Raw genomic sequence first — 22,587 nt, forward strand, 5'->3', positions numbered from 1 at the left:
CGCCTTGCAGCCGGGGTGGTGCTCCTTGCCCAGTAAAAAAGCTGGTGCCGACCCACCCACCCCGCCTTGCAGCCGGGGTGGTGCTCCTGCCCAGTAAAAAGCTGGTGCCGACCCACCCACCCCGCCTTGCAGCCGGGGTGGTGCTCCTGCCCAGTAAAGAAAGCTGGTGCCGACCCACCCACCCCGCCTTGCAGCCGGGTGGTGCTCCTGCCCAGTAAGAAAGCTGGTGCCGACCCACCCACCCCGCCTTGCAGCCGGGTGGTGCTCCTGCCCAGTAAAGAAGCTGGTGCCGACCCACCCACCCCGCCTTGCAGCCGGGGTGGTGCTCCTTGCCCAGTAAAGCTGGTGCCGACCCACCCACCCCGCCTTGCAGCCGGGGTGGTGCTCCTTCCCAGTAAAGAAAGCTGGTGCCGACCCACCCACCCCGCCTTGCAGCCGGGGTGGTGCTCCTTCCCAGTAAAGAAAGCTGGTGCCGACCCACCCACCCCGCCTTGCAGCCGGGGTGGTGCTCCTTCCCAGTAAAGAAAGCTGGTGCCGACCCACCCACCCCGCCTTGCAGCCGGGGTGGTGCTCCTTCCCAGTAAAGAAAGCTGGTGCCGACCCACCCACCCCGCCTTGCAGCCGGGGTGGTGCTCCTTCCCAGTAAAGAAAGCTGGTGCCGACCCACCCACCCCGCCTTGCAGCCGGGTGGTGCTCCTGCCCAGTAAAGAAAGCTGGTGCCGACCCACCCACCCCGCCTTGCAGCCGGGGTGGTGCTCCTGCCCAGTAAGAAAGCTGGTGCCGACCCACCCACCCCGCCTTGCAGCCGGGGTGGTGCTCCTTGCCCAGTAAAGAAAGCTGGTGCCGACCCACCCACCCCGCCTTGCAGCCGGGGTGGTGCTCCTGCCCAGTAAAGAAAGCTGGTGCCGACCCACCCACCCCGCCTTGCAGCCGGGTGGTGCTCCTGCCCAGTAAAGAAAGCTGGTGCCGACCCACCCACCCCGCCTTGCAGCCGGGGTGGTGCTCCTGCCCAGTAAGAAAGCTGGTGCCGACCCACCCACCCCGCCTTGCAGCCGGGGTGGTGCTCCTGCCCAGTAAGAAAGCTGGTGCCGACCCACCCACCCCGCCTTGCAGCCGGGGTGGTGCTCCTGCCCAGTAAGAAAGCTGGTGCCGACCCACCCACCCCGCCTTGCAGCCGGGGTGGTGCTCCTTCCCAGTAAAGAAAGCTGGTGCCGACCCACCCACCCCGCCTTGCAGCCGGGGTGGTGCTCCTTCCCAGTAAAGAAAGCTGGTGCCGACCCACCCACCCCGCCTTGCAGCCGGGGTGGTGCTCCTTCCCAGTAAAGAAAGCTGGTGCCGACCCACCCACCCCGCCTTGCAGCCGGGGTGGTGCTCCTTCCCAGTAAAGAAAGCTGGTGCCGACCCACCCACCCCGCCTTGCAGCCGGGGTGGTGCTCCTTCCCAGTAAAGAAAGCTGGTGCCGACCCACCCACCCCGCCTTGCAGCCGGGGTGGTGCTCCTTCCCAGTAAAGAAAGCTGGTGCCGACCCACCCACCCCGCCTTGCAGCCGGGGTGGTGCTCCTGCCCAGTAAAAAGCTGGTGCCGACCCACCCACCCCGCCTTGCAGCCGGGGTGGTGCTCCTTGCCCAGTAAGAAAGCTGGTGCCGACCCACCCACCCCGCCTTGCAGCCGGGGTGGTGCTCCTTCCCAGTAAAGAAAGCTGGTGCCGACCCACCCACCCCGCCTTGCAGCCGGGTGGTGCTCCTGCCCAGTAAAAAGCTGGTGCCGACCCACCCACCCCGCCTTGCAGCCGGGGTGGTGCTCCTGCCCAGTAAAGAAAGCTGGTGCCGACCCACCCACCCCGCCTTGCAGCCGGGGTGGTGCTCCTGCCCAGTAAAAAAGCTGGTGCCGACCCACCCACCCCGCCTTGCAGCCGGGGTGGTGCTCCTGCCCAGTAAAGAAAGCTGGTGCCGACCCACCCACCCCGCCTTGCAGCCGGGGTGGTGCTCTGCCCAGTGAAAGCTGGTGCCGACCCACCCACCCCGCCTTGCAGCCGGGTGGTGCTCCTGCCCAGTAAAAAGCTGGTGCCGACCCACCCACCCCGCCTTGCAGCCGGGGTGGTGCTCCTGCCCAGTAAGAAAGCTGGTGCCGACCCACCCACCCCGCCTTGCAGCCGGGGTGGTGCTCCTGCCCAGTAAGCTGGTGCCGACCCACCCACCCCGCCTTGCAGCCGGGTGGTGCTCCTGCCCAGTAAGAAAGCTGGTGCCGACCCACCCACCCCGCCTTGCAGCCGGGTGGTGCTCCTGCCCAGTGAAAGCTGGTGCCGACCCACCCACCCCGCCTTGCAGCCGGGGTGTGCTCCTGCCCAGTAAGAAAGCTGGTGCCGACCCACCCACCCCGCCTTGCAGCCGGTGGTGCTCCTGCCCAGTAAGAAAGCTGGTGCCGACCCACCCACCCCGCCTTGCAGCCGGTGGTGCTCCTGCCCAGTAAGAAAGCTGGTGCCGACCCACCCACCCCGCCTTGCAGCCGGGGTGGTGCTCCTGCCCAGTAAAGCTGGTGCCGACCCACCCACCCCGCCTTGCAGCCGGGGTGGTGCTCCTGCCCAGTAAGAAAGCTGGTGCCGACCCACCCACCCCGCCTTGCAGCCGGGGTGGTGCTCCTGCCCAGTAAAGCTGGTGCCGACCCACCCACCCCGCCTTGCAGCCGGGGTGGTGCTCCTTGCCCAGTAAAGAAGCTGGTGCCGACCCACCCACCCGCCTTGCAGCCGGGTGGTGCTCCTGCCCAGTAAGCTGGTGCCGACCCACCCACCCCGCCTTGCAGCCGGGTGGTGCTCCTGCCCAGTAAGAAAGCTGGTGCCGACCCACCCACCCCGCCTTGCAGCCGGGGTGGTGCTCTGCCCAGTAAAGAAAGCTGGTGCCGACCCACCCACCCCGCCTTGCAGCCGGGTGGTGCTCCTTGCCCAGTAAGAAAGCTGGTGCCGACCCACCCACCCCGCCTTGCAGCCGGGTGTGCTCCTTGCCCAGTAAGAAAGCTGGTGCCGACCCACCCACCCCGCCTTGCAGCCGGGGTGGTGCTCCGCCCAGTAAAGCTGGTGCCGACCCACCCACCCCGCCTTGCAGCCGGGTGGTGCTCCTGCCCAGTAAAGCTGGTGCCGACCCACCCACCCCGCCTTGCAGCCGGGTGTGCTCCTTGCCCAGTGAAAGCTGGTGCCGACCCACCCACCCCGCCTTGCAGCCGGGGTGGTGCTCCTTGCCCAGTAAAGAAAGCTGGTGCCGACCCACCCACCCCGCCTTGCAGCCGGGGTGGTGCTCCTGCCCAGTAAAGAAAGCTGGTGCCGACCCACCCACCCCGCCTTGCAGCCGGGTGGTGCTCTTGCCCAGTAAAGCTGGTGCCGACCCACCCACCCCGCCTTGCAGCCGGTGGTGCTCCTTGCCCAGTGGTAAAGCTGGTGCCGACCCACCCACCCCGCCTTGCAGCCGGGGTGTGCTCCTGCCCAGTAAAGCTGGTGCCGACCCACCCACCCCGCCTTGCAGCCGGGTGGTGCTCCTGCCCAGTAAAAGCTGGTGCCGACCCACCCACCCCGCCTTGCAGCCGGGTGGTGCTCTGCCCAGTAAAAAAGCTGGTGCCGACCCACCCACCCCGCCTTGCAGCCGGGGTGGTGCTCCTGCCCAGTGGTAAAGCTGGTGCCGACCCACCCACCCCGCCTTGCAGCCGGGGTGGTGCTCCTGCCCAGTAAGGTAAAGCTGGTGCCGACCCACCCACCCCGCCTTGCAGCCGGGTGGTGCTCTGCCCAGTGGTAAAGCTGGTGCCGACCCACCCACCCCGCCTTGCAGCCGGGGTGGTGCTCCTGCCCAGTGGTAAAGCTGGTGCCGACCCACCCACCCCGCCTTGCAGCCGGGGGTGCTCTGCCCAGTGGTAAAAGCTGGTGCCGACCCACCCACCCCGCCTTGCAGCCGGGTGGTGCTCTTGCCCAGTGGTAAAGCTGGTGCCGACCCACCCACCCCGCCTTGCAGCCGGGGTGGTGCTCCTTGCCCAGTAAAGCTGGTGCCGACCCACCCACCCCGCCTTGCAGCCGGGGTCTGCTCGCCCCCCTGGTGCCGACCCACCCACCCCGCCTTGCAGCCGGGGTGGTGCTTTGCCCAGTGAAAGCTGGTGCCGACCCACCCACCCCGCCTTGCAGCCGGTGGTGCTCCTTGCCCAGTGAAAGCTGGTGCCGACCCACCCCACCCCGCCTTGCAGCCGGGGTGGTGCTCTTGCCCAGTGGTAAAGCTGGTGCCGACCCACCCACCCCGCCTTGCAGCCGGGGTGGTGCTCTTGCCCAGTGGTAAAGCTAGGTGCCGACCCACCCACCCCGCCTTGCAGCCGGGGTGGTGCTCTTGCCCAGTGGTAAAGCTGGTGCCGACCCACCCACCCGCCTTGCAGCCGGGGTGGTGCTCTTGCCCAGTAAAGGAAAGCTGGTGCCGACCCACCCACCCCGCCTTGCAGCCGGGGTGGTGCTCTTGCCCAGTGAAAGCTGGTGCCGACCACCCACCCCGCCTTGCAGCCGGGTGGTGCTCCTTGCCCAGTGGTAAAGCTGGTGCCGACCCACCCACCCCGCCTTTGCAGCCGGGGTGGTGCTCTTGCCCAGTGGTAAAGCTGGTGCCGACCCACCCACCCCGCCTTGCAGCCGGGGTGGTGCTCTTGCCCAGTGGTAAAGCTGGTGCCGACCCACCCACCCCGCCTTGCAGCCGGGTGGTGCTCTTGCCCAGTGGTAAAGCTGGTGCCGACCCACCCACCCCGCCTTGCAGCCGGGTGGTGCTCTTGCCCAGTGCAGCCGGGGTAAAGCTGGTGCCGACCCACCCACCCCGCCTTGCAGCCGGGGTGGTGCTCTTCCCAGCCCAGTGGTAGTAAGCTGGTGCCGACCCACCCACCCCGCCTTGCAGCCGGGGGTGGTGCTCTTGCCCAGTGGTAAAAGCTGGTGCCGACCCACCCACCCCGCCTTGCAGCCGGGTGTGGTGAAAGCTGGTGCCTTGCAGCCAGTGGTAAAGCTGGTGCCGACCCACCCACCCCGCCTTGCAGCCGGGGTGGTGCTCTTGCCCAGTGGTAAAAGCTGGTGCCGACCCACCCACCCCGCCTTGCAGCCGGGGTGGTGCTCTTGCCCAGTGGTAAAGCTGGTGCCGACCCACCCACCCCGCCTTGCAGCCGGGGTGGTGCTCTTGCCAGTGGTAAAGCTGGTGCCGACCCACCCACCCCGCCTTGCAGCCGGGGTGGTGCTCTTGCCCAGTGGTAAAGCTAGGTGCCGACCCACCCACCCCGCCTTGCAGCCGGGGTGGTGCTCTTGCCCAGTGGTAAAGCTGGTGCCGACCCACCCACCCCGCCTTGCAGCCGGGGTGGTGCTCTTGCCCAGTGGTAAAGCTGGTGCCGACCCACCCACCCCGCCTTGCAGCCGGGGTGGTGCTCTTGCCCAGTGGTAAAGCTGGTGCCGACCCACCCACCCCGCCTTGCAGCCGGGGTGGTGCTCTTGCCCAGTGGTAAAAGCTGGTGCCGACCCACCCACCCCGCCTTGCAGCCGGGGTGGTGCTCTTGCCCAGTGGTAAAGCTGGCCGACCCACCCACCCCGCCTTGCAGCCGGGGTGGTGCTCTTGCCCAGTGGTAAAGCTGGTGCCGACCCACCCACCCCGCCTTGCAGCCGGGGTGGTGCTCTTGCCCAGTGGTAAAGCTGGTGCCGACCCACCCACCCGCCTTGCAGCCGGGGTGGTGCTCTTGCCCAGTGGTAAAGCTGGTGCCGACCCACCCACCCCGCCTTGCAGCCGGGTGGTGCTCTTGCCCAGTGGTAAAGCTGGCCGACCCACCCACCCCGCCTTGCAGCCAGGGTGGTGCTCTTGCCCAGTGGTAAAGCTGGTGCCGACCCACCCACCCCGCCTTGCAGCCGGGTGGTGCTCTTGCCCAGTGGTAAAGCTAGGTGCCGACCCACCCACCCGCCTTGCAGCCGGGGTGGTGCTCTTGCCCAGTGGTAAAGCTGGTGCCGACCCACCCACCCCGCCTTGCAGCCGGGGTGGTGCTCTTGCCCAGTGGTAAAGCTGGTGCCGACCCACCCACCCCGCCTTGCAGCCGGGGTGGTGCTCTTGCCCAGTGGTAAAGCTGGTGCCGACCCACCCACCCCGCCTTGCAGCCGGGGTGGTGCTCTTGCCCAGTGGTAAAGCTAGGTGCCGACCCACCCACCCCGCCTTGCAGCCAGGGTGGTGCTCTTGCCCAGTGGTAAAGCTAGGCCGACCCACCCACCCCGCCTTGCAGCCGGGTGGTGCTCTTGCCCAGTGGTAAAGCTGGTGCCGACCCACCCACCCCGCCTTGCAGCCAGGGGTGGTGCTCTTGCCCAGTGGTAAAGCTAGGTGCCGACCCACCCACCCCGCCTTGCAGCCGGGGTGGTGCTCTTGCCCAGTGGTAAAGCTGGCCGACCCACCCACCCCGCCTTGCAGCCGGGGTGGTGCTCTTGCCCAGTGGTAAAGCTAGGTGCCGACCCACCCACCCCGCCTTGCAGCCGGGGTGGTGCTCTTGCCCAGTGGTAAAGCTAGGCCGACCCACCCACCCCGCCTTGCAGCCGGGTGGTGCTCTTGCCCAGTGGTAAAGCTGGCCGACCCACCCACCCCGCCTTGCAGCCGGGGTGGTGCTCTTGCCCAGTGGTAAAGCTGGTGCCGACCCACCCACCCGCCTTGCAGCCGGGGTGGTGCTCTTGCCCAGTGGTAAAGCTGGCCGACCCACCCACCCCGCCTTGCAGCCGGGTGGTGCTCTTGCCCAGTGGTAAAGCTGGTGCCGACCCACCCACCCCGCCTTGCAGCCGGGGTGGTGCTCTTGCCCAGTGGTAAAGCTGGTGCCGACCCACCCACCCCGCCTTGCAGCCGGGGTGGTGCTCTTGCCCAGTGGTAAAGCTGGCCGACCCACCCACCCCGCCTTGCAGCCGGGTGGTGCTCTTGCCCAGTGTAAAGCTGGTGCCGACCCACCCACCCCGCCTTGCAGCCGGGGTGGTGCTCTTGCCCAGTGGTAAAGCTGGTGCCGACCCACCCACCCCGCCTTGCAGCCGGGGTGGTGCTCTTGCCCAGTGGTAAAGCTGGTGCCGACCCACCCACCCCGCCTTGCAGCCGGGGTGGTGCTCTTGCCCAGTGGTAAAGCTGGCCGACCCACCCACCCCGCCTTGCAGCCGGGTGGTGCTCTTGCCCAGTGGTAAAGCTGGTGCCGACCCACCCACCCCGCCTTGCAGCCGGGGTGGTGCTCTTGCCCAGTGGTAAAGCTGGCCGACCCACCCACCGCCTTGCAGCCGGGTGGTGCTCTTGCCCAGTGGTAAAGCTAGGCCGACCCACCCACCCCGCCTTGCAGCCGGGTGGTGCTCTTGCCCAGTGGTAAAGCTAGGCCGACCCACCCACCCCGCCTTGCAGCCAGGGGTGGTGCTCTTGCCCAGTGGTAAAGCTGGTGCCGACCCACCCACCCCGCCTTGCAGCCGGGGTGGTGCTCTTGCCCAGTGGTAAAGCTGGTGCCGACCCACCCACCCCGCCTTGCAGCCAGGGTGGTGCTCTTGCCCAGTGGTAAAGCTGGCCGACCCACCCACCCCGCCTTGCAGCCGGGTGGTGCTCTTGCCCAGTGGTAAAGCTAGGTGCCGACCCACCCACCCCGCCTTGCAGCCGGGTGGTGCTCTTGCCCAGTGGTAAAGCTAGGTGCCGACCCACCCACCCGCCTTGCAGCCGGGTGGTGCTCTTGCCCAGTGGTAAAGCTGGTGCCGACCCACCCACCCCGCCTTGCAGCCAGGGGTGGTGCTCTTGCCCAGTGGTAAAGCTGGCCGACCCACCCACCCCGCCTTGCAGCCAGGGGTGGTGCTCTTGCCCAGTGTAAAGCTGGTGCCGACCCACCCACCCCGCCTTGCAGCCGGGGTGGTGCTCTTGCCCAGTGGTAAAGCTAGGCCGACCCACCCACCCCGCCTTGCAGCCGGGTGGTGCTCTTGCCCAGTGGTAAAGCTGGTGCCGACCCACCCACCCCGCCTTGCAGCCGGGGTGGTGCTCTTGCCCAGTGGTAAAGCTAGGCCGACCCACCCACCCCGCCTTGCAGCCAGGGGTGGTGCTCTTGCCCAGTGGTAAAGCTGGCCGACCCACCCACCCCGCCTTGCAGCCGGGTGGTGCTCTTGCCCAGTGGTAAAGCTAGGTGCCGACCCACCCACCCCGCCTTGCAGCCGGGTGGTGCTCTTGCCCAGTGGTAAAGCTAGGTGCCGACCCACCCACCCCGCCTTGCAGCCGGGGTGGTGCTCTTGCCCAGTGGTAAAGCTAGGCCGACCCACCCACCCCGCCTTGCAGCCGGGGTGGTGCTCTTGCCCAGTGGTAAAGCTAGGTGCCGACCCACCCACCCCGCCTTGCAGCCGGGGTGGTGCTCTTGCCCAGTGGTAAAGCTGGTGCCGACCCACCCACCCCGCCTTGCAGCCGGGGTGGTGCTCTTGCCCAGTGGTAAAGCTAGGCCGACCCACCCACCCCGCCTTGCAGCCGGGGTGGTGCTCTTGCCCAGTGGTAAAGCTAGGTGCCGACCCACCCACCCCGCCTTGCAGCCGGGGTGGTGCTCTTGCCAGTGGTAAAGCTAGGTGCCGACCCACCCACCCCGCCTTGCAGCCGGGGTGGTGCTCTTGCCCAGTGGTAAAGCTAGGCCGACCCACCCACCCCGCCTTTGCAGCCGGGGTGGTGCTCTTGCCCAGTGGTAAAGCTAGGTGCCGACCCACCCACCCCGCCTTGCAGCCGGGGTGGTGCTCTTGCCCAGTGGTAAAGCTGGTGCCGACCCACCCACCCGCCTTGCAGCCAGGGGTGGTGCTCTTGCCCAGTGGTAAAGCTAGGTGCCGACCCACCCACCCCGCCTTGCAGCCGGGTGGTGCTCTTGCCCAGTGGTAAAGCTAGGTGCCGACCCACCCACCCCGCCTTGCAGCCGGGTGGTGCTCTTGCCCAGTGGTAAAGCTAGGCCGACCCACCCACCCCGCCTTGCAGCCGGGTGGTGCTCTTGCCCAGTGGTAAAGCTAGGCCGACCCACCCACCCGCCTTTGCAGCCGGGTGGTGCTCTTGCCCAGTGGTAAAGCTAGGCCGACCCACCCACCCGCCTTGCAGCCGGGGTGGTGCTCTTGCCCAGTGGTAAAGCTAGGCCGACCCACCCACCCCGCCTTGCAGCCGGGGTGGTGCTCTTGCCCAGTGGTAAAGCTAGGCCGACCCACCCACCCCGCCTTGCAGCCGGGGTGGTGCTCTTGCCCAGTGGTAAAGCTAGGCCGACCCACCCACCCCGCCTTGCAGCCAGGGTGGTGCTCTTGCCCAGTGGTAAAGCTAGGCCGACCCACCCACCCCGCCTTGCAGCCAGGGTGGTGCTCTTGCCCAGTGGTAAAGCTAGGCCGACCCACCCACCCCGCCTTGCAGCCAGGGTGGTGCTCTTGCCCAGTGGTAAAGCTAGGCCGACCCACCCACCCCGCCTTGCAGCCGGGGTGGTGCTCTTGCCCAGTGGTAAAGCTAGGCCGACCCACCCACCCCGCCTTGCAGCCGGGTGGTGCTCTTGCCCAGTGGTAAAGCTAGGCCGACCCACCCACCCCGCCTTGCAGCCAGGGTGGTGCTCTTGCCCAGTGGTAAAGCTAGGCCGACCCACCCACCCGCCTTGCAGCCGGGTGGTGCTCTTGCCCAGTGGTAAAGCTAGGCCGACCCACCCACCCCGCCTGCAGCCAGGGTGGTGCTCTTGCCCAGTGGTAAAGCTAGGCCGACCCACCCACCCGCCTTGCAGCCAGGGTGGTGCTCTTGCCCAGTGGTAAAGCTAGGCCGACCCACCACCCCGCCTTGCAGCCAGGGTGGTGCTCTTGCCCAGTGGTAAAGCTAGGCCGACCCACCCACCCGCCTTGCAGCCGGTGGTGCTCTTGCCCAGTGGTAAAGCTAGGCCGACCCACCCACCCCGCCTTGCAGCCAGGGTGGTGCTCTTGCCCAGTGGTAAAGCTAGGCCGACCCACCCACCCCGCCTTGCAGCCAGGGGTGGTGCTCTTGCCCAGTGGTAAAGCTAGGCCGACCCACCCACCCCGCCTTGCAGCCGGGGTGGTGCTCTTGCCCAGTGGTAAAGCTAGGCCGACCCACCCACCCCGCCTTGCAGCCAGGGTGGTGCTCTTGCCCAGTGGTAAAGCTAGGCCGACCCACCCACCCCGCCTTGCAGCGGGTGGTGCTCTTGCCCAGTGGTAAAGCTAGGCCGACCCACCCACCCCGCCTTGCAGCCGGGGTGGTGCTCTTGCCCAGTGGTAAAGCTAGGCCGACCCACCCACCCCGCCTTGCAGCCGGGGTGGTGCTCTTGCCCAGTGGTAAAGCTAGGCCGACCCACCCACCCCGCCTTGCAGCCGGGGTGGTGCTCTTGCCCAGTGGTAAAGCTAGGCCGACCCACCCACCCCGCCTTGCAGCCGGGTGGTGCTCTTGCCCAGTGGTAAAGCTAGGCCGACCCACCCACCCCGCCTTGCAGCCAGGGGTGGTGCTCTTGCCCAGTGGTAAAGCTAGGCCGACCCACCCACCCCGCCTTGCAGCCGGGGTGGTGCTCTTGCCCAGTGGTAAAGCTAGGCCGACCCACCCACCCCGCCTTTGCAGCCGGGGTGGTGCTCTTGCCCAGTGGTAAAGCTAGGCCGACCCACCCACCCCGCCTTTGCAGCCGGGGTGGTGCTCTTGCCCAGTGGTAAAGCTAGGTGCCGACCCACCCACCCCGCCTTGCAGCCGGGTGGTGCTCTTGCCCAGTGGTAAAGCTAGGCCGACCCACCCACCCCGCCTTGCAGCCGGGTGGTGCTCTTGCCCAGTGGTAAAGCTAGGCCGACCCACCCACCCCGCCTTTGCAGCCGGGGTGGTGCTCTTGCCCAGTGGTAAAGCTAGGCCGACCCACCCACCCCGCCTTTGCAGCCGGGGTGGTGCTCTTGCCCAGTGGTAAAGCTAGGCCGACCCACCCACCCCGCCTTTGCAGCCGGGGTGGTGCTCTTGCCCAGTGGTAAAGCTAGGCCGACCCACCCACCCCGCCTTTGCAGCCGGGGTGGTGCTCTTGCCCAGTGGTAAAGCTAGGCCGACCCACCCACCCCGCCTTTGCAGCCGGGGTGGTGCTCTTGCCCAGTGGTAAAGCTAGGCCGACCCACCCACCCCGCCTTTGCAGCCGGGGTGGTGCTCTTGCCCAGTGGTAAAGCTAGGCCGACCCACCCACCCCGCCTTGCAGCCGGGGTGGTGCTCTTGCCCAGTGGTAAAGCTGGCCGACCCACCCACCCCGCCTTGCAGCCGGGGTGGTGCTCTTGCCCAGTGGTAAAGCTAGGCCGACCCACCCACCCCGCCTTGCAGCCGGGGTGGTGCTCTTGCCCAGTGGTAAAGCTAGGTGCCGACCCACCCACCCGCCTTGCAGCCGGGGTGGTGCTCTTGCCCAGTGGTAAAGCTAGGCCGACCCACCCACCCCGCCTTGCAGCCGGGGTGGTGCTCTTGCCAGTGGTAAAGCTAGGCCGACCCACCCACCCCGCCTTGCAGCCGGGTGGTGCTCTTGCCCAGTGGTAAAGCTAGGCCGACCCACCCACCCCGCCTTGCAGCCGGGGTGGTGCTCTTGCCCAGTGGTAAAGCTAGGCCGACCCACCCACCCCGCCTTGCAGCCGGGGTGGTGCTCTTGCCCAGTGGTAAAGCTAGGCCGACCCACCCACCCCGCCTTGCAGCCGGGGTGGTGCTCTTGCCCAGTGGTAAAGCTGGTGCCGACCCACCCACCCCGCCTTGCAGCCGGGGTGGTGCTCTTGCCCAGTGGTAAAGCTAGGCCGACCCACCCACCCCGCCTTGCAGCCGGGGTGGTGCTCTTGCCCAGTGGTAAAGCTGGCCGACCCACCCACCCCGCCTTGCAGCCGGGGTGGTGCTCTTGCCCAGTGGTAAAGCTAGGCCGACCCACCCACCCCGCCTTGCAGCCGGGGTGGTGCTCTTGCCAGTGGTAAAGCTAGGCCGACCCACCCACCCCGCCTTGCAGCCGGGGTGGTGCTCTTGCCCAGTGGTAAAGCTAGGCCGACCCACCCACCCCGCCTTGCAGCCGGGGTGGTGCTCTTGCCCAGTGGTAAAGCTAGGCCGACCCACCCACCCCGCCTTGCAGCCGGGGTGGTGCTCTTGCCCAGTGGTAAAGCTAGGCCGACCCACCCACCCCGCCTTGCAGCCAGGGTGGTGCTCTTGCCCAGTGGTAAAGCTGGTGCCGACCCACCCACCCCGCCTTGCAGCCGGGGTGGTGCTCTTGCCCAGTGGTAAAGCTAGGCCGACCCACCCACCCCGCCTTGCAGCCGGGGTGGTGCTCTTGCCCAGTGGTAAAGCTAGGCCGACCCACCCACCCCGCCTTGCAGCCGGGGTGGTGCTCTTGCCCAGTGGTAAAGCTAGGCCGACCCACCCACCCGCCTTTGCAGCCAGGGTGGTGCTCTTGCCCAGTGGTAAAGCTAGGCCGACCCACCCACCCCGCCTTGCAGCCGGGTGGTGCTCTTGCCCAGTGGTAAAGCTAGGCCGACCCACCCACCCCGCCTTGCAGCCAGGGGTGGTGCTCTTGCCCAGTGGTAAAGCTAGGCCGACCCACCCACCCCGCCTTGCAGCCAGGGGTGGTGCTCTTGCCCAGTGGTAAAGCTAGGCCGACCCACCCACCCCGCCTTGCAGCCAGGGTGGTGCTCTTGCCCAGTGGTAAAGCTAGGCCGACCCACCCACCCCGCCTTGCAGCCAGGGTGGTGCTCTTGCCCAGTGGTAAAGCTAGGCCGACCACCCACCCCGCCTTGCAGCGGGTGGTGCTCTTGCCCAGTGGTAAAGCTAGGCCGACCCACCCACCCCGCCTTGCAGCCAGGGTGGTGCTCTTGCCCAGTGGTAAAGCTAGGCCGACCCACCCACCCCGCCTTGCAGCCGGGGTGGTGCTCTTGCCCAGTGGTAAAGCTAGGCCGACCCACCCACCCCGCCTTGCAGCCAGGGTGGTGCTCTTGCCCAGTGGTAAAGCTAGGCCGACCCACCCACCCCGCCTTGCAGCCAGGGTGGTGCTCTTGCCCAGTGGTAAAGCTAGGCCGACCCACCCACCCCGCCTTGCAGCCAGGGTGGTGCTCTTGCCCAGTGGTAAAGCTAGGTGCCGACCCACCCACCCCGCCTTGCAGCCGGGTGGTGCTCTTGCCCAGTGGTAAAGCTAGGCCGACCCACCCACCCCGCCTTGCAGCCAGGGGTGGTGCTCTTGCCCAGTGGTAAAGCTAGGCCGACCCACCCACCCCGCCTTGCAGCCGGGGTGGTGCTCTTGCCCAGTGGTAAAGCTAGGCCGACCCACCCACCCCGCCTTGCAGCCGGGGTGGTGCTCTTGCCCAGTGGTAAAGCTAGGCCGACCCACCCACCCCGCCTTGCAGCCGGGGTGGTGCTCTTGCCCAGTGGTAAGCTAGGCCGACCCACCCACCCCGCCTTGCAGCCAGGGTGGTGCTCTTGCCCAGTGGTAAAGCTAGGCCGACCCACCCACCCCGCCTTGCAGCCAGGGTGGTGCTCTTGCCCAGTGGTAAAGCTAGGCCGACCCACCCACCCCGCCTTGCAGCCAGGGGTGGTGCTCTTGCCCAGTGGTAAAGCTAGGCCGACCCACCCCACCCCGCCTTGCAGCCAGGGGTGGTGCTCTTGCCCAGTGGTAAAGCTAGGCCGACCCACCCACCCCGCCTTGCAGCCGGGTGGTGCTCTTGCCCAGTGGTAAAGCTAGGCCGACCCACCCACCCGCCTTGCAGCCAGGGTGGTGCTCTTGCCCAGTGGTAAAGCTAGGCCGACCCACCCACCCCGCCTTGCAGCCAGGGTGGTGCTCTTGCCCAGTGGTAAAGCTAGGCCGACCCACCCACCCCGCCTTGCAGCCAGGGGTGGTGCTCTTGCCCAGTGGTAAAGCTAGGCCGACCCACCCACCCGCCTTGCAGCCAGGGTGGTGCTCTTGCCCAGTGGTAAAGCTAGGCCGACCCACCCACCCCGCCTTGCAGCCAGGGTGGTGCTCTTGCCCAGTGGTAAAGCTAGGCGACCCACCCACCCCGCCTTGCAGCCAGGGTGGTGCTCTTGCCCAGTGGTAAAGCTAGGCCGACCCACCCACCCCGCCTTGCAGGCCAGGGTGGTGCTCTTGCCCAGTGGTAAAGCTAGGCCGACCCACCCACCCGCCTTGCAGCCAGGGTGGTGCTCTTGCCCAGTGGTAAAGCTAGGCCGACCCACCCACCCCGCCTTGCAGCCAGGGTGGTGCTCTTGCCCAGTGGTAAAGCTAGGCCGACCACCCACCCCGCCTTGCAGCCAGGGGTGGTGCTCTTGCCCAGTGGTAAAGCTAGGCCGACCCACCCACCCCGCCTTGCAGCCAGGGTGGTGCTCTTGCCCAGTGGTAAAGCTAGGCCGACCCACCCACCCCGCCTTGCAGCCAGGGTGGTGCTCTTGCCCAGTGGTAAAGCTAGGCCGACCCACCCACCCCGCCTTGCAGCCAGGGTGGTGCTCTTGCCCAGTGGTAAAGCTAGGCCGACCACCCACCCCGCCTTGCAGCAGGTGGTGCTCTTGCCCAGTGGTAAAGCTAGGCCGACCCACCCACCCCGCCTTGCAGCCAGGGTGGTGCTCTTGCCCAGTGGTAAAGCTAGGCCGACCCACCCACCCCGCCTTGCAGCCAGGGTGGTGCTCTTGCCCAGTGGTAAAGCTAGGCCGACCCACCCACCCCGCCTTGCAGCCAGGGGTGGTGCTCTTGCCCAGTGGTAAAGCTAGGTGCCGACCCACCCACCCGCCTTGCAGCCAGGGTGGTGCTCTTGCCCAGTGGTAAAGCTAGGCCGACCCACCCACCCCGCCTTGCAGCCAGGGGTGGTGCTCTTGCCCAGTGGTAAAGCTAGGCCGACCCACCCACCCCGCCTTTGCAGCCAGGGTGGTGCTCTTGCCCAGTGGTAAAGCTAGGCCGACCCACCCACCGCCTTGCAGTGGTGCTCTTGCCCAGTGGTAAAGCTAGGCCGACCCACCCACCCCGCCTTGCAGCCAGGGTGGTGCTCTTGCCCAGTGGTAAAGCTAGGCCGACCCACCCACCCCGCCTTGCAGCCAGGGGTGGTGCTCTTGCCCAGTGGTAAAGCTAGGCCGACCCACCCACCCCCTTGCCTGCAGCCCGGGGTGGTGCTCTTGCCCAGTGGTAAAGCTAGGCCGACCCACCCACCCCGCCTTGCAGCCGGGGTGGTGCTCCTTGCCCAGTGGTAAAAGCTAGGCCGACCCACCCACCCCGCCTTGCAGCCAGGGTGGTGCTCTTGCCCAGTGTAAGCTAGGCCGACCCACCCACCCGCCTTGCAGCCAGGGTGGTGCTCTTGCCCAGTGGTAAAGCTAGGCCGACCCACCCACCCCGCCTTGCAGCCAGGGTGGTGCTCTTGCCCAGTGGTAAAGCTAGGCCGACCCACCCACCCCGCCTTGCAGCCAGGGGTGGTGCTCTTGCCCAGTGGTAAAGCTAGGCCGACCCACCCACCCCGCCTTGCAGCCAGGGGTGGTGCTCTTGCCCAGTGGTAAAGCTAGGCCGACCCACCCACCCCGCCTTGCAGCCGGGGTGGTGCTCTTGCCCAGTGGTAAAGCTAGGCCGACCCACCCACCCCGCCTTGCAGCCAGGGTGGTGCTCTTGCCCAGTGGTAAAGCTAGGCCGACCCACCCACCCCGCCTTGCAGCCGGGTGGTGCTCTTGCCCAGTGGTAAAGCTAGGCCGACCCACCCACCCGCCTTGCAGCCGGGGTGGTGCTCTTGCCCAGTGGTAAAGCTAGGCCGACCCACCCACCCGCCTTGCAGCCGGGTGGTGCTCTTGCCCAGTGGTAAAGCTAGGCCGACCCACCCACCCGCCTTGCAGCCGGGGTGGTGCTCTTGCCCAGTGGTAAAGCTAGGCCGACCCACCCACCCCGCCTTGCAGCCGGGTGGTGCTCTTGCCCAGTGGTAAAGCTAGGCCGACCCACCCACCCCGCCTTGCAGCCGGGTGGTGCTCTTGCCCAGTGGTAAAGCTAGGCCGACCCACCCACCCCGCCTTGCAGCCGGGGTGGTGCTCTTGCCCAGTGGTAAAGCTAGGCCGACCCACCCACCCCGCCTTGCAGCCAGGGTGGTGCTCTTGCCCAGTGGTAAAGCTAGGCCGACCCACCCACCCCGCCTTGCAGCCGGGTGGTGCTCTTGCCCAGTGGTAAAGCTAGGCCGACCCACCCACCCCGCCTTGCAGCCAGGGTGGTGCTCTTGCCCAGTGGTAAAGCTAGGCCGACCCACCCACCCGCCTTGCAGCCGGGGTGGTGCTCTTGCCCAGTGGTAAAGCTAGGCCGACCCACCCACCCCGCCTTGCAGCCAGGGTGGTGCTCTTGCCCAGTGGTAAAGCTAGGCCGACCCACCCACCCCGCCTTGCAGCCGGGGTGTGCTCTTGCCCAGTGGTAAAGCTAGGCCGACCCACCCACCCGCCTTGCAGCCAGGGTGGTGCTCTTGCCCAGTGGTAAAGCTAGGCCGACCCACCCACCCCGCCTTGCAGCCAGGGGTGGTGCTCTTGCCCAGTGGTAAAGCTAGGCCGACCCACCCACCCGCCTTGCAGCCGGGGTGGTGCTCTTGCCCAGTGGTAAAGCTAGGCCGACCCACCCACCCCGCCTTGCAGCCAGGGTGGTGCTCTTGCCCAGTGGTAAAGCTAGGCCGACCCACCCACCCCGCCTTTGCAGCCGGGGTGGTGCTCTTGCCCAGTGGTAAAGCTAGGCCGACCCACCCACCCCGCCTTGCAGCCGGGTGGTGCTCTTGCCCAGTGGTAAAGCTAGGCCGACCCACCCACCCCGCCTTGCAGCCAGGGTGGTGCTCTTGCCCAGTGGTAAAGCTAGGCCGACCCACCCACCCCGCCTTCTCATGCCGATTCACTGCGTGGACATTGCTGAGCCATCAATTTGCGGGAGGGGTCAGCGGTGCGTGTGCGGCGGTTGTGTATTACAACTGAAAACCAGTGTTGGCGGAGACGGTCTTCCCTTGCACAATCATTGCTAGTGATCGATTAGATATCGAAAATAGAAAAAAATTATGAATAAAGACATCATTGTATCTGGTGTAAACGCTACTTCTTCATTCAGTAGAAAAGCTTGAGAATTAAAACTAAACGACTAGAAGACTAAATGAACAGAAAAGTCATCTCGTCCATTCTTTAACTTTCCTGTGTGATATATTTGTGTAGTAAAAGTTCCATCCTGATGCATCTTGTTAAATATAACAAAACAGACACATTAAAATAATTAATTTAAAAGTAAGAGACTTACAATTTTTTTCTTCTTTTTATAGATTTAATTGTTTACATTTGTATCGAGAAAACCTTTGATTGCAGACAACATAACTACCGAAGTCTAGATAGAACTGTCAAGACCATAAACCAAAGACAGCCTGTATTTTCAATGACAACATACTTTAAACGCTTTTTATCTTGCAGGGATGTTATCAAGTATTCTATAATGAAACTACATGTAGTTCACTTTTGGAGAGAGAAGGGGGGCGTAGTATTTGTCAAAGGTGAAGGACTGATCAGATCAAAAGAATTCAACAATTATTAACACCATGGTATGGGTGCGACTTACTGATTTGGAGCACGCCGGGTCGGTTAGAAGAACTGATGTAGTTGCAACAATTGTAAAGTTTTATGATAATTGTGCTAAGTATCTCAGTGAGAGAAGCGGCCAATTTGACAATGTCAACGCTTTCGGTTGGATCGCACTGAAAGATGTTCCATCCTGGGAAAATGTTTCAGAAAACCTTCAGTTATTTGGGTCAAAACTCCCTCCTATAGAGATAAACGATAATGAGTTATTTGACGAGATTAATTATGCGGCAAAGTTCGCTTCCTCAGACAAGATTTCGGATTGGAATTCCCAGAAGACAACCATCGATGCTCAATGGGTTGAATTTTTTTTTTTTAATTTTCAGAAGAATTTTGTGCCCTATGGACAAATACAAAAGATTGTTGAGTTTGTCTTGTGTCTACCAGGAACTAACGCTGTTACTGAAAGAGTATTCTCTGCAATGAACGCCATGTGGACCAATGAAAAGACACAGTTAAAGGTGGAAACACTGAAAGGACTTTTAATTGTGAAGTGCAATTTTGACAGCGAACGCAAGACGATGAAGGTGCCGGACCATCGTCGGCATGCTCATTTGTTACAGACCTCACCCGCACGTCCGCAAAGTTAGCTGAGCGGGAGATAAGGTAGGAAGATTTCTATTGAAATTTTAAAAGCCGTTTTTCTTTTTTTTTTCCTTTTAAAATGGAATACTGTATCGGCGTGGACATATCTGCCGTTGAAAGCATCACCACTCGGCCAGTCAGAGTTTTTCGGCTTTCATTGTCGGTGACGACACCATCATCGGCACGGGTCCCGCTTTCGCTCCCGAAACGTCTGGTCACCTTAGTCAGGTCTGATTAATCCGTCCGGTGAGGGTTTGTTTCCTCTATCACTCACATCAAGCTGTGTTCACCATTTCGTGAGCCAGAGGTCGGGGCGGAAGTGTGGTCGGTGAGTTTCCTCCCGTTACTGATGCGTCACTAACCGTTGCGTCTAGTTTCGAAGAGTTTAGCCCTCGTTTAGGAGGTGTCTGTGATGCTTCTCAGTTTTTTGGCTTTCATTGTCGGTGACGACACCATCATCGGCACGCGTCCCGCTTTCGCTCCCGAAACTTCTGGTCACCTTACAGACGGTGCACTTAGAAACATAGAAGACATCATGTCTGTCAGGGTACAGATACTCGCATAGCTGTTGGTTGGTTACTTTTAGCTGGTAAAGAGTTCTTCCATCTTCCATCTGCTTGAGTTGGAGATGTATAGCGAACGACACCCGCAAATATCAGAAAAAAGATAATATTTTTTTTCCCCGAGACTAGGCAAGAGCTGCACCCCAAAGCAGAAGATCTTCAGGGTGGTGAATGAAAAGCGCTTTTTGCTTGCTTGTGTGTGTTTTAGTTTGCTTTCCTGTTTGTCTAATTTTTTAATTGTTCGCTTCTTTTATACATTCAGGGTTCTTAAAATAAGAACTGTGCTTACAATTGGCTCACCCACTCCTTTGCTAAGAACATTTCATTGATATGTCACGTGGTCTGGCAAACTGCAATCCGATGGGACAATTTTGTGTGTGTGTGTGTGTAAAAGAGGAAATTCGTTGTCTTTAAACACTTTTGTTTGTCATGCACCACCATCCCCTCCTTCCCCATTACACTTCGACCTCGTCACGTAGCACTACGTGTGTCACGTGCTGCACGGTTTTCACTGAACGAGTCTGACAAAAGGGTTCATGGCATCAGCGAACTTTCACATACTTATTTTTCAGTGACACCTTTAAGTATCACCATAATCCTACTTTAAATCAAGGGAAGAAAAATCAGACAAGAAATTAATCCTCTCGCATGAGAGAACCAACAGAGCTTGGGGGAGGGGGAGGTACTAAGTTCTGCTTCGCGGTTCATGGACCCCACGGACTGGATGTCATCACCTGTGGTGATTACAGGTGTAGTGCGCCAGTCACACATGATCGCCCGTGGTGGGTTATGAGCACACTTCTACTGTAGATCATCCAGACAAGCGTTAATCGCCATTCAAAGTTCGTTCAAGAGGAACTGACCATGATAGCTCTACCCAGGTGGTCGTCACGCTTCGTTGAATCCCTAACAACGCCGAGTACAGGTTATTAACCACTTCAACTGCGCGCCGTCGACTGTCCCCCCCCCCCCCAATCAGGAGGTGTTAAGCACCAACACGATGTCAACACATGGGGAACTCGCTGAGTATTAAGAGGTGAGGACTGCAGAGACAATCATTGAAGTGTAAAGCGGAGATACGCTTGTCATCTTAATGTGTTGAGCGGAAATACGTTTTGTTGGTTTCTGATCTTTGTTTGCGAATCTCTGCTTTGTTTGTTAGACTATCGTCGGTAGTGTGGTCATCCTGCTTGCACAAATTTTGTATGGTGTGTGTGTGGTGGTGGTGGTGCGGGAGGGAAGAGGTGTGCTTATGAATCAGCCGAACACACGGGACATACTGGCTGGATGATAACGAAGATGGTTGTATGGATGGACAGGTAACCACCAGGGTTATGGTTACCTAATTACCTTTTCTGCATGCAATGCGCAATATAAAAGCCAGAAAATATAAAACTAACGTCCAAAAAAAAAACAAAGATGCAGCCAGGCTACCGTCCTATATCCCAGAAGCACGATCGTCACGCTCCCAGACAGCTGGTGTCATACCTATCAGTGGCATGTTGTAATGAAAGAAGACCGAGAAATGACAGAAAGATGAGTAGGGCGTGGTGAGGGTGGGGACAGAGTGTCTAGGCAAGGGGTGTTGAATAATCCTGAGTTAGTCTTACAAGATGTCAGAGGTCGTAATCCTGTTCGCGTGCCCTGAAGGTGTCCAGGTGTAATCGGAACTGTTGTTGAATTGTGGTCACAAGTCCAGCACTTTACAGGTTGTCGCTAAAAACTAACATCACTTTGAATGGACGGGGTACGTGTGCTGACAGCAGAACTAAGAAAAATGTGGCAACCATTGACACCACTAATAGCCACAGTCTGTTCCAACGGCTCATGGTAAGCAACTATAGGGGGGGGGGTCTCTGTACAATCAAATCAAATCAGACTTTATTGTCTGTCGAGGAGACTCAAGACAGAAATTTTTCTTTTGCTCAAAAGATGAAAGTATTTGAGACAATCATCAAGGCATTGACTCTTCAAGCCACTAACAATTGTCATGATCCCTTGCAATATGCATACCAGTCCAAACGAAGTATTGATGATGCTAAACTGTTCATCCTCCACACTTTACTCAAACACCTAGAGAATCCTCAAGCCCATGCTCGACTTTAGTTTGCTGATTTCTTGTCGGGCTTCAACACTATTCAGCCACATATCCTAGCTAGAAGACTCCTAGACGAGTTTGCCCTTAACCAGGGGTGTGCAAAATGCGGCCCTAGCGCGGGGGACACTATGAGAGTCAAGGGAGAGCTGGAAAAGTCTGGTAAAAACACCACTCAGCTGACTAGCACACTCTTTGAGGACCTTGCCTCTCACGTGGTCAGGTCCAGGGGCTTAGTTGCACTTAGTTGCTTTTCTACCTTCTTTCTGTATTCCACTGTAGCTGTTCTTGCCTTTGCCCTGAACTCCTTCTCCTTGTCTTTCACTGTTTGTCTCCTTGCATAAAAGCAATCTTCTTTTCATTGAGACAGTGTTTGAGTTCTTTACCCAGCCATGGTTTGTTATTCGGATAGCTGAAGATGTGCTTGGTAGGGATGTTTGACTCTTCACAGAAGGTGATGTAAGAGGTGATTGTGTCTGCCAGACAGTCCAGGTCGGCTCCACAGCTAGCCAAGAACAAATCCCAGTCAGTGGCCTCGAGGCAGTCGCTGAGCATCTCAGTTGCTTCAACTGTCCAGGTCCTAATACATAGTGGTGTTGGCTTTTCACTGAGCTGTCTGTATGTGGGTAGCAGATGAACAATGTTGTGGTCCGATCTGCCCAGCGGCGGCCGGCACTTGGAAACATAAGCACCCGGCACATTACCGAAACACCTGTCTAGCGTTCTGTCGAGGCGGGGGGGACACGTGACGTATTGATGGACAGAGGGGAGCAGCTTACTAACATCACAGCAGTTGAAGTCACCGAGCAAAAATACAGGCTGATCAACTGATCTTGTTGTCGAACGATTATATGTATCTGCAATGTGCTCAGCTGCAAGGTTGAAGTCTGGGCCGGGCACATAGACGAGGACCACAGTGATTTGACCGAATTCACGAGGTAAATAATGCGGCCTGAAGGACACTGTCAGTATCTCATAATGGGGGGCACTAGTCTGTTCTCGTACTGTGTAGTTCGTGGCCCATTTCTCATTTGCAAGCATACACAAGCCTCCCCCTACATGCTTATTTGTCGCTTGTGCATTCCTGGCAAATCGAATCGTTGTGTATCCTTCAAGTCCGAATGTCTCCTCATCTGTAAATCAGCATGACGACAGCTGCTCACAGCACAGGTCACTGCTCATAGCACTTAGTACACTGCTCACATCACAGAGTACACTGCTCATATCAGAGTACACTGCTCATATCACACAGAACATTGCTCATAGCACACAGTACACTGCTCACATCACAGAGTACACTGCTCATATCAGAGTACACTGCTCATATCACACAGAACATTGCTCATAGCACACAGTACACTGCTCACATCACAGAGTACACTGCTCATATCAGAGTACACTGCTCAAATCAGAGTACACTGCTCATATCACACAGAACATTGCTCATAGCACACAGTACACTGCTCACATCACAGAGTACACTGCTCATATCACACAGAACACTGCTCATATCCCACAGTACATTGCTCATAGCACACAGTACACTGCTCACATCACAGAGTACACTGCTCATATCACACAGAACACTGCTCATATCCCACAGTACATTGCTCATAGCACACAGTACACTGCTCACAGCACACAGTACACTGCTCATATCACACAGAACACTGCTCATATCCCACAGTACATTGCTCATAGCACACAGTACACTGCTCACAGCACACAGTACACTGCTCATATCACACAGAACACTGCTCATATCCCACAGTACATTGCTCATAGCACACAGTACACTGCTCACAGC

The sequence above is a fragment of the Pomacea canaliculata genome, linkage group LG1 (genome assembly GCF_003073045.1).
Source record: "Pomacea canaliculata isolate SZHN2017 linkage group LG1, ASM307304v1, whole genome shotgun sequence".
Taxonomy (NCBI): Eukaryota; Metazoa; Mollusca; class Gastropoda; order Architaenioglossa; family Ampullariidae; genus Pomacea; species Pomacea canaliculata.